This window comes from Haemorhous mexicanus, chromosome 17 (assembly GCF_027477595.1).
Source record: "Haemorhous mexicanus isolate bHaeMex1 chromosome 17, bHaeMex1.pri, whole genome shotgun sequence".
Lineage (NCBI taxonomy): Eukaryota > Metazoa > Chordata > Aves > Passeriformes > Fringillidae > Haemorhous > Haemorhous mexicanus.
This window is the reverse complement of record NC_082357.1, coordinates 3,199,917-3,214,291: the sequence shown is the minus strand read 5'-3', so window position 1 is coordinate 3,214,291 and position 14,375 is coordinate 3,199,917.

Sequence of the window (14,375 nt, the reverse complement as noted above, 5' to 3'; positions counted from 1 at the left end):
CTAGGATTCTGTGATTGCAGCACACTGGCAGCATTTCAGCTTTCATTTATTTGTGGAGTCATCATTTTATATGGAAAAAGAAAGGTAATAAATCAAAATCTCAGCCATTCATCATCTAGAGGGGTCCCTCACCTTGTAAATTTGAATTGCTTTAATGGTTTGGCACCATTTTATTTTGTTTTCATTGAATGAGGAATAGCTAAGGAGAACAGCCAAGCTTATACATCCCCACATATATGAATCAAAGGAAAAACCAAGAGTGAAATGTTTTATAAAGGCAAAGCAGTGAACAGAACAAAAAGAAAACATCATTTATAAGGGGGAGGAAAGGCAGACAATCTTTGTTGCTTGGATTTAGATATTATGAGACTCTGTGCCTGTAGGTGATAAATAAAAGGCTCAGAGGTCTGCAGGGTGGAAGTTGTGGGTATCCCAGAGGTTTCTGGCACAGCTGCCCCTGGCAGAGCTGAACATCTCTGGTTTGGGGGAAAATGGGTGAATTTGGTTGATGTGGAGAATGGCTTTGCCATTGCTGCAGTTTGGTCACCAAACTCTTCCTAAGCTGTTCCCCACTAAAGGTGGGAAACTCAGGGAAGCAGCAATCCCAGAAGAGTTTTAGAGCTGATCAGAGCTGTCTTGCAGCTTTATTTGCTCTCATCTCCAGTTCTCTTCTCCTCACAAGCCCCTTTTCCTTGCTTTTTGGGCCTGCAGAGTTATTTTCACTAAAAAAAAAAAAAAAAACCACCAAAAAAAAAAAAAAAACCAAAAAAGTGCCAATCATTTACATTCTGGGTCACTGAGAACAACTTGATACCCCAGGTGGAGCAATAAGAAAGAGATTATGAATGCCAGGGGGAGTTCTTAGGTTCTGCTAATTAAAAGGATGAAGCTATAGCACAAGAAATTATCTGCACTGCTCAGTGAAGGTTGTAGGGACTAAAGTGGCAGCAGATATGGAGAAATCTGTGAGTGGGGCTCCTTCTTCTGCCATGTAACTGACTCGTCTAATATTGCCCTTTACTTGTACTCACAGTTTCTTCATTTTATAATTTTTTGACCGTTTTCCAATATTTTAGACAGTTCTAAGCTGCTTTCAGGGATCTTTGCAGCTTTACTGAACACTTCTGATACCGAGGTTAAAATATGCAGCCCAAAAATGAACAAAGAATACAAAATCAAGGCTGATTGAGTGTCCTCCCTTCTGGGGAAGGAAACCCAGACTGGAATCTGTGCTAATGAAGCAATAGCAGCATCCTGGAGTACTTTTTCACAACATCCACAAATCATTATTTTTCTTTCTCTCAATTCATTTACCATAATGAAAATGCACTGGCAATGGCACCAGCATGTGTGAATGTCTTCAAGCTTGTTTCATCTGTGAATCAAAATCTTTATTATTAATCACCCACAAAACAAACTCTCCACAAGATTTAAGAATCTGATATTAAAATAGAAAAAAAAGCCAACAAATTAAAAAGAAACCATGCATTCAAAAGCATCAATTACATCTATGAAGGTAGAAAATGGGCTGCAGTTTGTCAAAGAATTAATTTTTTGTAGGAGGGCACCCTCAGATTAGAAGGATCCAGTGGCTGTTAGCATTCTGCAGCAATATGCAGGACTTGGCAGACTATACAGACTTTTTAGAGACTGTTTATGCATTCTGTTTTTATTGGTGCCATGGCTGTAATATTTGTTTGTCCCTAGCTGATGCCACAGTAGGTGATATAAAAAAAGGTGCATGAATAATTTATAAAAGTACTCAGAAGTCACCAAAGTGCCTTGCTGTGATGATGTAGTGTGCACAAGGGCCTTGGATAATAAAAGTACATTGTATATCATAATAGATTCTATATAATAATAAATGAGAGTGGAAAACATCCGAAGGATACATTTTGTTCTGTATTTTGTGCTGCATTTCCAGAACTCTGGTCACTATAAACACCTAAAACTGCAAAGAAAATTTTTCCAAGTAAGAGCATTTTGCAGGCCTAATAAACTTGAATGAACTTTGTGTTAAAGATGACTGAATTCCTGCATTGTCTTAGCAGGCTCACTTAGGCATCTCCTGAAAGCTTCCAGCAGAAAGGTGAAAATCTGTCTGTAAGTCAGCAGAGACATAGACAGATGGCTGTTCATAATCAGCATGACCACAATTTAAAAAAATTAAATCCCTGTTGTTAGCCATACTTTAAAATGGAACTAAAGCACAATGGTGATTTCAGTCCTGCATCCCCACAGTGGAGTTGCTGTCACCCAGAACAGTAAGAACAGAAGGGATTTCACTCTGATTGCAATGGAATTATTAGATGTGAAAATCTGTCTGGATACATAAAATGCTCTGTTGGGACAAAAATCTGACAAAATCCCTAGAGGGAGGTTCATAGGAGTCTCCTTTCTGGTTCTTTCACTTTGAGCAGGAAAGAGGTGTTCCACAATCAAAGACCCCAATTCACAACTTCTGAGAGGGGTTAAGCATAAAACAACCAGAGAAATCACAGAACTTTAGAGTCTGTATATAGGCTAAATTTATCAAGAAAATGTCACAACATTTCTCTGTGCATGCTTTGTTCCTTGTACCTCTGGAGAAGAAATCATGATCCTTTCATGAATGATTCAAGGTGGCCGAGGCTATTTTGAAACAGATCAATGAAAATTGACACTTTGGCCCTTGGCAATTCAGGCTTTGCTCAAAGAGAAGTTAAGGTTGCCTGAACTTTTCTTCTTCTCTGCAAATGTGAAGAAAATTATCAGGCTCCTTGAACAGAAGCCTGAGACAGAACTATGCTTTAAATTTTATTAAAGTCATTTCCACTAACTCGAGTATCATAATTTAGTGTGTTCTTGCTCACCTGGAGGGGTGAGGAATCATGAAGCTTATGCCACAGTATATTTTGGCTGTGTAAAGTGTGGGTGTGGTATTTTCAGGGTCCCCTGTCGTGGGGAGAAATGATGAATCTGACTCCACGTTCTTAGAAGGCTAATTTATTATTTTATGATATTATAATATCTTAAAGAATGCTATACTAAACTATACTAAAGAATGAAGAAAGGATACAGACAGAAGGCTAAAAGATAATAATGAAAAACTCGTGATTCCTTCCAGAGCCCTGACACAGCTTGGCCCTGATTTGTCATGAAGTCACAACAATTCACGTGAAACCAATCTAACAATGACCAGTTGGTAAACAATCTCCAAACCACATTCCAAAGCAGCAAAACACAGGAGAAGCAATCAGATAATTATTGTTTTCATTCTTCTCTGAGGCTTCCCAGGAGAAGAAATCCTGGCCAAGGGATTTTTCCAGAAAATATGACAGTGACACGTGGGCTTGTGCTGTAGGGTTCTAACAGGGTGATGGTTTGGACACCTTTCCTCTCTTCCCTTCCCTTCTCCCTGTTTAATCCCAGGTGCAATGTCTCACCTCCAGTCTCCAGAGCAGACAGGTGCCAGCAGGCTCTGATGGATTCATTTATCAGGAGCAGAAACTCACCCACTGAGCACAGGATGGAATAAAAGGATCAGAAATGGTTGAACTTCAGCTCTTGGCCCATAGCAGAAAATTTCATCCCAAGCCAGGGAGTCCTGATCCTCCCAAACTTCAGGAGTGTGCAGCAGAATGGCATTCCAGGAACTGGGGAATGAGATCCCAGGGTGAGCTGCGAGCTGAAATCAGTGAGCAGCCACAGTAGAGAGTCCAGGCCAAAGTTCTCTGAGCAGCAGGTACCAGAGAAGAGAGGCAGTGACCAAAGACAAGGAGATTCCTGCCCCAGCAGTAGCAGGTTATGGAATAGAAACTCTCCCAAGGGAAACCCTTCCTGAGCCAGACAGTTTGTGCTGGTCAGATGTACATGAGCTGATGGAACAGATTTGATAGTAAAAGATTTTAAAATCACAGAAAATTTGGGCAGCTAGAAAGCAATTTGGGCTTAGTAGGCCCTGAAAATGTTAAAGGAGGAAATGTTAGACCTTGCTAGATCATGTGAAACTGCACCTGTGTAGTCAGTATGTGATCAATTATATAAATGTTAGATGTGATTAGATAAAATTATTGTTTAAAGAATCATGAGAAGCTATGTTAGGGGTTTGAGGGGGATCATGAGAAATCCATGCTTGGATGAAATCAATGTATACAATAGAACAATGTCAGCTTAATAATTAATATGTAAGTGATAGAATGATAGAATATAAAACATGTTCAGCCCAAACCCATTTTGGGTCAGATTTGGGTCTGTACCCCTGAGACCCAGAGCTCTTCAGTAAAAGCACCTGCATGTAATCATTCTGTGACTATGTGCTCCTGAACTCTGACATATTGAAATGGGAAATATTGGCATTCTTACCCAAGTTGGTAGATTTAATGGGCTTCCTTTTAAGTCTATCTTTTAAACTGTCCAGAACACAATTTTGAATGCCAGAGGGGTATTCTCACTGCTCACAGCTATTTTATCTGACTTATTTCCTTTCTCCTCTTCAGTTTAATTCCTGAAACTGTCTTCAGCACAATCAGGATTTGCTTCTTTAAAATTCTTATCTCCTCAACCTTAATCCCAATGAGAGCTAAGCAGAAGTGTTTCTTGAGGTTATTTCCATATTTATTTGCTAATATCTGACCTTCAGGCCAGACACAGGATTCTGACCATAAAGAATGATCTCTCCTATTACACCCAAACATAGCAATATTCAGATATCTGTGTGCATGCTCCTGCACCTGCTCTGAGGATTCAGCATGGATGCCTTTGGAGTCTTTGTTTTCAAATTACTCTATAAAATAGCAATCTTTTCTCACTGTGGAGTCCCAGTGGATAATACACATTGTTTATAGTCTTGAAAGGTGTCCTGGCTTTGGTTTCTGAAAATCAGAGGAGCAACCCTGTCTTTATGGGCACGTTTTGCTTTTATAGAGGCTTCCAAGTGCTCTGGAACTGTAGACAGTAAACACCTGTGAATCAAAATTCAGCTTTGGTGATCTCACAATGATCTCTGCAGACTGACCACTGCAACTGCACTGGGTTTGGCTGTGTTTGGAAAGAGCCAGAGCACGTAATTCATGCTTTAGAAAATGACATTAAATAGAAGAGATGAACTTCAGAAAGACAAATAAATATGCACTTCCCATCCTAGCATCCTTAGAAATAAGCAGGTTAAAAAAAGACATGATTAAGAAAAGTGATTTATAGTAAGAGTTGTCCCTTAGCAGAATGCTTACACATATTTTCTGAACTCCAGGAGGCTTTTAATACAGCAATTTGGCTCCTTCACCTGTACAAATATTTCAAAGCATGCTTACTTTTTTCCTGTTAACTCCATTTTTCTTCAAATCCTTCTAGATCCCATTTCTTTTAACTGACACTTTCTCCTTATTTCCATACTTCTGGAAAATCTAACATGGAATTCATGAAAAGCAACTTCTATATACACAGCAAAACATGCATGAATATCTTACCCCACAGAAAGAAAAAAAATTCTTTGATAATTGGAGTTTTGTTGTGTTTTTTCACTGTGCTTGGGTATCTCAGGCCAGTCTGAACTATTTAAATTCTCATCCATACATTTTCAAACATGGAGTTACTAATCCTCACTGGAACACACATTAAGTTTTTGCCCAAAATTGTCTTTTTGCACTAAATTGTGGAATGTACCTCCTAGAGATTCCGATAATACAATCTAACAATTAAAGGTGTTTTATTTAGTTTCTCTTACTCTACTGATTCTGGGGAAAAAAAAACAAAACAAAAAAACACCAAGAACAAAACCCCAAACCCAAACAATTCAACACTTTTCTCATTTACACCAGGCCTGCTAGATTTATGATTCAAGAAAACATACCAGAAATCAAGTGGTTTTAAGGGGAAAAAAAAAAAAAAGCTCCTTTTTTGTTTAATCTCATGGAGAGGTTTAACAAAGTGCCTGTCTCTAAAATGAATTTTTTTCTGATGAGCTGGGGATGGGTCTCACGCAGATGTAACAGAAATGTATTCACCAGTTTATGGAAGCTGTGTTTCAGCTTCCAAAGGTTTTGTCTTCCACAAAATAAGGTGCCTACAGTCATTTTGTGGAGCAACAGTGACATTTAGTGGTGACCGAGGAAATTCCGAAATTTTGTTGTTCCTTTAATGTCTCAATGACCCCGGGAACATTTAGCAGACGTTGTCGCCTTCATTGAAATTCACACCTAATTTTCCCTTTTATATATTGTAATGCGGCGTTTGCAAAGGGCTAAAAAGCTCTATTTCTATAATAAATCAACACAGATATTTTTAAAACAAAACTTCTTTGAGGCTCTTCCTTGAAAATCAACTCTTTTGCATATCATGATAAAACATTTGATAGTGAAAAAATGAGAACTTCTTCCTCGTTTGAGAATCAGACTGAAGCAGTGCATTGCACAGATCAGATTGCAAGGATTAGATTCCCCTTAATTCCATTATTTCCCTTAATTTTTCCCTTGTTATGTCAACATTCTGGCACTGAGCTTGGATCACTCCATTGTGGTTTTGCTTTGACCCCTGAGCAAGAAGGACTTGCTCCTTCAAAGTCCATCTTTCCTATTTCCTAGCAAGTTCCTTTTGTGGTGCAGGTGGGAATCACACCTGCAGAGCTCTGCACTGGGCTGGAGGATGAGCTGGGCTGGAGCTCTGCTGGGCTGGAGGAGGAGCTGGGCTGGAGCTCTGCTGGGCTGGAGCTCTGCTGGGCTGGAGGATGAGCTGGGCTGGAGGATGAGCTGGGCTGGAGCTCTGCTGGGCTGGAGGATGAGCTGGGCTGGAGGATGAGCTGGGCTGGAGGATGAGCTGGGCTGGAGGATGAGCTGGGCTGGAGGATGAGCTGGGCTGGAGGATGAGCTGGGCTGGAGGATGAGCTGAGCTGGAGCTCTGCTGGGCTGGAGGATGAGCTGGGCTGGAGGATGAGCTGGGCTGGAGGATGAGCTGGGCTGGAGGATGAGCTGAGCTGGAGCTCTGCTGGGCTGGAGGATGAGCTGGGCTTTTGCTCTGCTGGGCTGGAGGATGAGCTGGGCTGGAGCTCTGCTGGGCTGGAGGATGAGCTGGGCTGGATCTCTGCTGGGCTGGAGGATGAGCTGAGCTGGAGCTCTGCTGGGCTGGAGGATGAGCTGGGCTGGAGAATGAGCTGGGCTGGAGAATGAGCTGAGCTGGAGCTCTGCTGGGCTGGAGGATGAGCTGGGCTGGAGAATGAGCTGGGCTGGAGAATGAGCTGAGCTGGAGCTCTGCTGGGCTGGAGGATGAGCTGGGCTGGAGGATGAGCTGGGCTGGAGAATGAGCTGAGGTGGAGCTCTGCTGGGCTGGAGGAGGAGCTGGGCTGGAGGATGAGCTGGGCTGGAGCTCTGCTGGGCTGGAGCTCTGCTGGGCTGGAGGAGGAGCTGGGCTGGAGCTCTGCTGCCTGCCCTGCTCTGGCACCACAGGCAGACCCCCTCTTGACCTCAGGAGCACAAACATCATTTCTCCTGCAGCAAATCCCCAAACTGTCACAGTTGAGATGGTCATAGTTGAGATGGAGACTATACAAAGTAACACACTCCACCTTCACAAGGCTTCAAACTCCTTTTAATTCTAGCATGCATGCTTTTATACATTCTTACAAGACTCCTAAGTTCACACTTTACTCATTGGTCACAAGGACAAACAAAGAGCTCATTGGAACAGGCAGTTGCAGGTTTCTCTTATTTCTCCTTCTTTCTTTCTTGGTTTCTATGTCAATGACCTTGGTAGGAAATTCTTTCAGGGGTAAACATGGATCCTCTTATCTGTCACCATGGTACTTTCTGAAAAATCCCTTCACCAGGATTTCTTCTCCTGGGAAGCTGAGAAGCCTCAGAGAGGAACAAAAACAATAATTATCTGATTTCTTTGGAATGTGGTCTGGAGATTGTTTATCAACAGGTGCATGTTTGATTGGTTCCATGAGAATTGTTTTTAATTAATGACCAATCACAGCCAGCTGTGTCAGACTCTGAGGAGTCAGTCACGAACTTTCATTATTCATTCTTGTTTAACCTTCTGATGTCTCCTTTCTCTTTCTTTGGTTTAGTTTTAGTATATAATTTAATAATATAATAAAAATCAGCCTTCTGAGAACATGGAGTCAAAATTCTCATCTCCCACCTCATCCTGGGGACCCTCACACCACCACACTTACCAAACTCCTCTCTGGCTCACAGAAGTCACTGTAAAACCTCTTCCACACCAAGCCATGGTCAGCCCCTCAGCAGAGTGAGCAGCCAGCCCTAACAACCCCTACAAGAGTGCAAGCTGAGTTATTCTGGTTTAAAACAGTTTCCTTCCAATGAAGGGTTTAGAAAAACTTCAGCAGAGTGCCAAGAGTAGAAATGGTCCCGACTGAGTCTGTGCAGCCAAAGGTTTCACTACCAGAAGGACATTTTGGGACCCACACCTCCATCTCCTGGGGAGTTCAGCCTCTCTGAGCTCAGCATCCCCCATCCTTGCCCTCCCCAGAAGCACTTGTGGGTGCACTGCCATGTGTTGTGAGGTGTCAGTACAGCTCACTGCTCCTGCAGAAGCAGCTGCTGGGAAGTTTATTTGAGCCTTGCATGTGAAATGAGGCCTTTGAGTGTGCTGGGGAAACAGCAGGACCCAGGCCTACAAACTGAGCCTTGACTCCAGCCCACCAAGCCATGAGAAAGCTGGCAGCTCTTTGTGAGTTCTGCAGCAGTGAAAAACAATTTGTTTTCTTTGAGGAAGAACTCTAGGACTGTGGAAAACAGCCTGCTTTCTCTGAGAAAAAGCTCTAAGACTGTGTAAAACCTGTGTAAAAGCTGAGTAAACCTGCTTTCCCTGAGGAAGAGCTCTAGGACTGTGGAAAACAGCCTGCTTTCCCTAAGAAAGGGCTCTAGGACTGTGATAAACACTAGCCACCTGTATAAACTGTTTTTACACCATTAGATGGAAAAATGAAAAGTATTTCTCACAGACAACTTTTCCTGCACACAGGGGAACTGAGTGACCAATCAATACAGGCTAACTTGTTACTGACCAATTGAGGATAGACAGGGGATGTTCTTTAAAAACTCTATAAAAAGAGACATGTGAAATAAACTGGGATTGATCTTTTTCTTTTTACACCATAAAGTGTATCCTGCATCCTTCCTTATCAAGCACCACAGTGACATTTGAGCTCTTGTGGGATTTAAGAATGAGATAGATGAGTGATTTTCTGGGTTTTTCCACTCTGATTTCAGGGACTCCATCTATAATAAGAAAGGAGATCAGATTGGGCAATGATCAGATGATCCTAAAAGGGCTTTTGGCACTGTTTTCAAACAGAATTATTTAGCTTAGCCCATTGACAAGGTCTACATATCTACTGATGTGTAAACTCCAGAGCCCACCCAGTGTCCTGTGCTGCATCTCTAGTTCTCACAGAGAAGATGCTTGTTGGAGGAGCCCAGGAGAAATTCAGGCATTCAGGAGAAATTCCATTATGGAAATAATGGAAATGACATTACTGCATTTGTACTCATCCTGTCCATATTACAGGCTGCCATTCAGTGGAAGCAGCAAATGAAAATCTGCAGGGTTGGAAGCATTGAAAGAGTGGAGATCAGAGACTTGAGGGAGAGTTGGGTGGGTAAAACAAGTTATTTTGCTATTTGTCTAACCATGGGAAAAGGGACACAACTGTCTCCTCCTGAGTCCCCTTATTTAAATGAGCATGTAATCCATGGCACCCAAAAAGCCAATATTTGCAGTTAGTGTCTCAGTTTGGAGAAAGCTCCAGGATACCCAAACCTATAAACTGTGAAAACACAGCACTGCTGCTTTCCCAGCCTGTATTTAACATTCAAAACTCTTGAATTTAAAGAGCTGCTTTAGGGGTCCATTGTCTGTCCCAACCAAACTCCTTCCCTTTAAAGAGTTTTTAAAATGCTCTCTAGCTTTACAGCAATGAGTCACTGTCAGGTAGCACTGTAATCTGTCCTGCAAGAACCCAGCACTGTGTTTTATTGTAGTGCTTCTCCCCCTGGTAATTGATTTTCTTGTGCCACTTGTCCCCAGCTCGTGGTGGCACTGATGGCCAGGACAGGGACCCTGGTGTGGCCAGGCCATCTCCCAGCAGCAGGAACCTCCCAGCTCATTCCTGCTGATCCATCCATTCCCTGAACTCTGCACTGCCCAAACACCCAGCTGCAGATCTGAACCACCCCACTCCCGAGCAGCTCAGCCACGTTAACCCTTCAGCTGCCTCCCAGCAGCAGTGCAGTCACCAATGTCTCCAAAAAAGAGACTGGTTTGGAATTGTGAGCGTGTATTGTCCAAGGAAGGAAAGTGGGAGGTTTTTCTGGATTTATGAAAGAACAAAAATAATATTCCATTAAGCAAATGTCTCCAGATTCTCAGGCATGCAGGAGCAGCACAATCAAACACCCCCACATTTTCTCCTCCCTTCCCTCATCTCCCTTCTTCCTTTCATCTCTTCCTTCCTTTCCTTTCTACCCCCTCTCTTCCCTTTCCTCCTTTCTATCCCTCCTCTCACTTCCCTTCTCCCTCCATCCCTACCTCTGCTCCTTCCTGCATCCCTCCCAACCTCCCTTCTCTTCCTCCTCTCCATCTTTGGGACAGACTGAGAGGCCCTGAACACTTCCCAAACCCGGGAATGTTTTCCTTCCATGGTAGAAGGATGTTCTCTGAAGGATGCTCTCTGAAACACCTTTCAGGTCATTTTTATCTTCTTGCTCTTCATTATCCCCATCTCCTGCTCCTTTCACCCAAGATCTGTACAGAAAACCCAGGGGTGGCTGTTGTGCTGAGTGACTTTGGTATTGTTGGGAAATGAGAGCAGTTCCCAGACCTGTTTCCAGTCCTGGCAATGGCAGCCACATGCTGCCTCCCAAAATATGCTTTTCCCTTCCCTCCACTCCCACACAGGGGTTTTGCACTGGAGGTGAATCCCAAAGCAAGGGCTCTGCACTGACAGCAAGGTCGTGGGGAAGCCTCCAGCAGACTCAACTTGTACACACACTGGTCAGCTCTGCAAGGCTTCAGGTCTGCTCCTAATCAGAGGGGATTTCTCCCTCAGTGATTTCATCCAGCTAAAATATTTTTCTATATTTTTTCCACGTTTATGTAGGTTCTTCCACAGATTGGAATCTTAAGCCTGTCACAACACACATATAAATAAATCAGTCATTGAAATGTTTGAACATCCACCAGGGTATCTGTGTACAACAGAGGATCATAGGGAGTTATATAAAACCCTGTCCAGTTGCTACCAAATAACTGAAACTTTTCCTTTTTATTTGTCACCTGTGTCTTCTCTTTCCTGTTCCCTCAATCCATTTTCCTTGGAAATAACCTCATGTGATCAACCCACACTGAATTAGCCATGGATTCCACAGCAACTCCACAGCATCCTGGCTTGCTGGTGCAACTGCTGGCCTGAATAACTTGAAATGCAAGGCAAGAATTGCAAAACAAAAGATGTTTATCTTTAGAAATACATGTTTAGTATCTTTTATCTTTAGAAACACGTGCTGATTAACATTAAAATATTTCACAGGGACATAATTGGGACCATAATTGATAAGGAAAAGTTATAAAATGTTTGTTTCAGCAATTTCAGAAAGACCTGTAAAACTGATCCAGTTCTGAAGGTAAACCAGTGCAGCTGAAAGAGTCCATTTTATCTCCATAAAACCATGTACTTTCATGCAGCACTTCAGAACAGGGGAAATGTCAGGGAGTGTTTTGCCACTTTTATTGCTGCTGTCATCTAAATAATCACCTCTATTCCAAGCCTGCTGTTCTGCACCCCTCAGCCCTGGATGTGCACTACCTCAGCTTCCACCTCAAGTTTTCTTTACACTCACCACATTAAGGCAGGAAATACAATACAGTAATATCACAGTTTTCATTTTGGAACCTTGTGATCACCCAGGGCAGCTGCAATCCTCATTGTTATGGCAGAGCCACTGTCCCTCTCATTGCTAATGACTGATTAATTAGGAAATGGGCCTGCATTCATCTTCCCCACCCCTGAAAATGAAAGGTCTGACTCGCTCACAGACAGGGAGAAATCTTTGGGAAGCAAAACTTTCAGCTGTGGGCTTGATCCCAGTAAATTTCATGGAAACTGTGTGAAAAGTCTCTTCTGTTCATCTGTTTGAGTAATAAAGTGAATGCTGTGAGGCACAACTCTGACACATCATACAAGCTTTGAGATTCTCCTCAGCTTATGTCTGAATGTTTATCAAAATATTTAATCAAAATTCCTCCACATGTTTATGGCACCACAAGAACAACCTAGTTAAGATGCAGATATGCCACACAGCTCTAACAGAACACTAGTTCAAACTTCTGACCTGCCTTGTTTATAATTTCTTGGTACAACAAGAGAACAAATTGGTGGTTTTTCCCACTGACAAGTAAATTTTGCCTTTCTTCTGCAAATCTTTCTTTTCCTTTCCAGCAAAAAGCACATTTTCCTATTGCTGATACTGTCAAACACATCCATGTTTTCCTCTTGGACCTCATGATTTTCCCAACAATACCAAAGTCACTCAGCACAACAGCCACCCCTGGGTTTTCTGTACAGATCTTGGGTGAAAGGAGCAGGAGATGGGGATAATGAAGAGCAAGAAGATAAAAATGACCTGAAAGGTGTTTCAGAGAGCATCCTTCAGAGAACATCCTTCTACCATGGAAGGAAAACATTCCCGGGTTTGGGAAGTGTTCAGGGCCTCTCAGTCTGTCCCAAAGATGGAGAGGAGGAAGAGAAGGGAGGTTGGGAGGGATGCAGGAAGGAGCAGAGGTAGGGATGGAGGGAGAAGGGAAGTGAGAGGAGGGATAGAAAGGAGGAAAGGGAAGAGAGGGGGTAGAAAGGAAAGGAAGGAAGAGATGAAAGGAAGAAGGGAGATGAGGGAAGGGAGGAGAAAATGTGGGGGTGTTTGATTGTGCTGCTCCTGCATGCCTGAGAATCTGGAGACATTTGCTTAATGGAATATTATTTTTGTTCTTTCATAAATCCAAAACATTACACTTTCTTTCCTTGGAAAATATGTATTAAACAAGTCTTGACAGATCCCTTTTGTTCACCACTTAAAACAGAAGGCATGTATTTGAATTAAAAGGTCTTAGAGAGGAGACAAAATTTTTAAGAACTAAAAGCCCATCTAAGGTGGCAAGTGGTGAGGAGGAGGAAGTAGTTTAGAAGGGAGGTTTTTAATATTTGCTTTCATCAGAGCTAAAAGCATTTGGTGGGATTTGGTGGGATTGGCCTTTGCTTACATTACATGTAAGTCAGACTTTCATTTCATTTAAATGACCTTGTGCAGCACATGAGGAGCTTCCCCCTAAAGTCTGCTTTTCCCTTGGCTGTCACTGTCATATTGTCTGGAAAAATCTCTTTGCCCAGGATTCTTTTCTGGCAAGCTGAGAAGCCTCGGAGAAAAGGGAAAACAATATTATCTGATTTGCTTCTCCTGTGTTTTGCTGCTTTGGAATGTGGTTTGGAGATTGTTTATCCAACATGTGAATTGTTTTAACTTAATGACCAATCCCTGTCCAGCTGTGTCAGGACTCTGGAAGGGGTCATGGGTTTTTCATTAGTGTCTTGTTAAACCTTCTGTCTGTATCCTTTCTCTATTCTTTAGTATAGATTAGCATAGCATTCTTTAAAATAATATACTACCATAAAATAATAAGTTAGCCTTGTAAGAACATGGAGTCAGATTCATCATTTGCTTCCTGCCATAGGGGACTCAGAAAATACCACCCAGAAAATATTCCACTCTGAAGAAGCCAGCCTGGAGCACAGAGGGAGCTGCTGCTGCTGCAGCCCTGGAGCTCTCAGGTCTCAGAGCTGCATCCAGATGAAAACCCTGCCTTCACTCCAGGTGAGGTGGAAAGCAGCAGACTCTGGAAGATGGAAAACCACAGGATACCTGTGCCTGCACCAAATCAGACCTGGGATCACAATGTCCTGCTCAGCACACAGCCAACACAGCCACCAGAAGAGTGCTGTTGGAGAAAAACTGGAGGATCTCAGGTCCCTTCCATCAGCCCAGAGGTGCCAGACCTTTGTGCAAGGACACAAGAGATGCCCTGGAATATGAGGAAACCTTCCTGGTGCTTGGAAGCATCAAGGATTTGTCTAGTTTGGGGCTGAATGTGGGAAATGGATTTGTAGAGAAATCTCAAAGCCTGACAGAAGGCCCACTCAGTGTGCATCTGTGTGTAAACTTTGAGATAAGAAATGCTGACTTAGAAATGCCATGGAACAGGACAGATTCTGTTGAGAGAGAAATGGAACTAGAAACAAATTTCAAAGGATGGTTTTGTAAATAAGACTTTGGAGAAATATAGCTATGAAAGATGCATTGTAGTGGGACCCATGAGGGGTAATT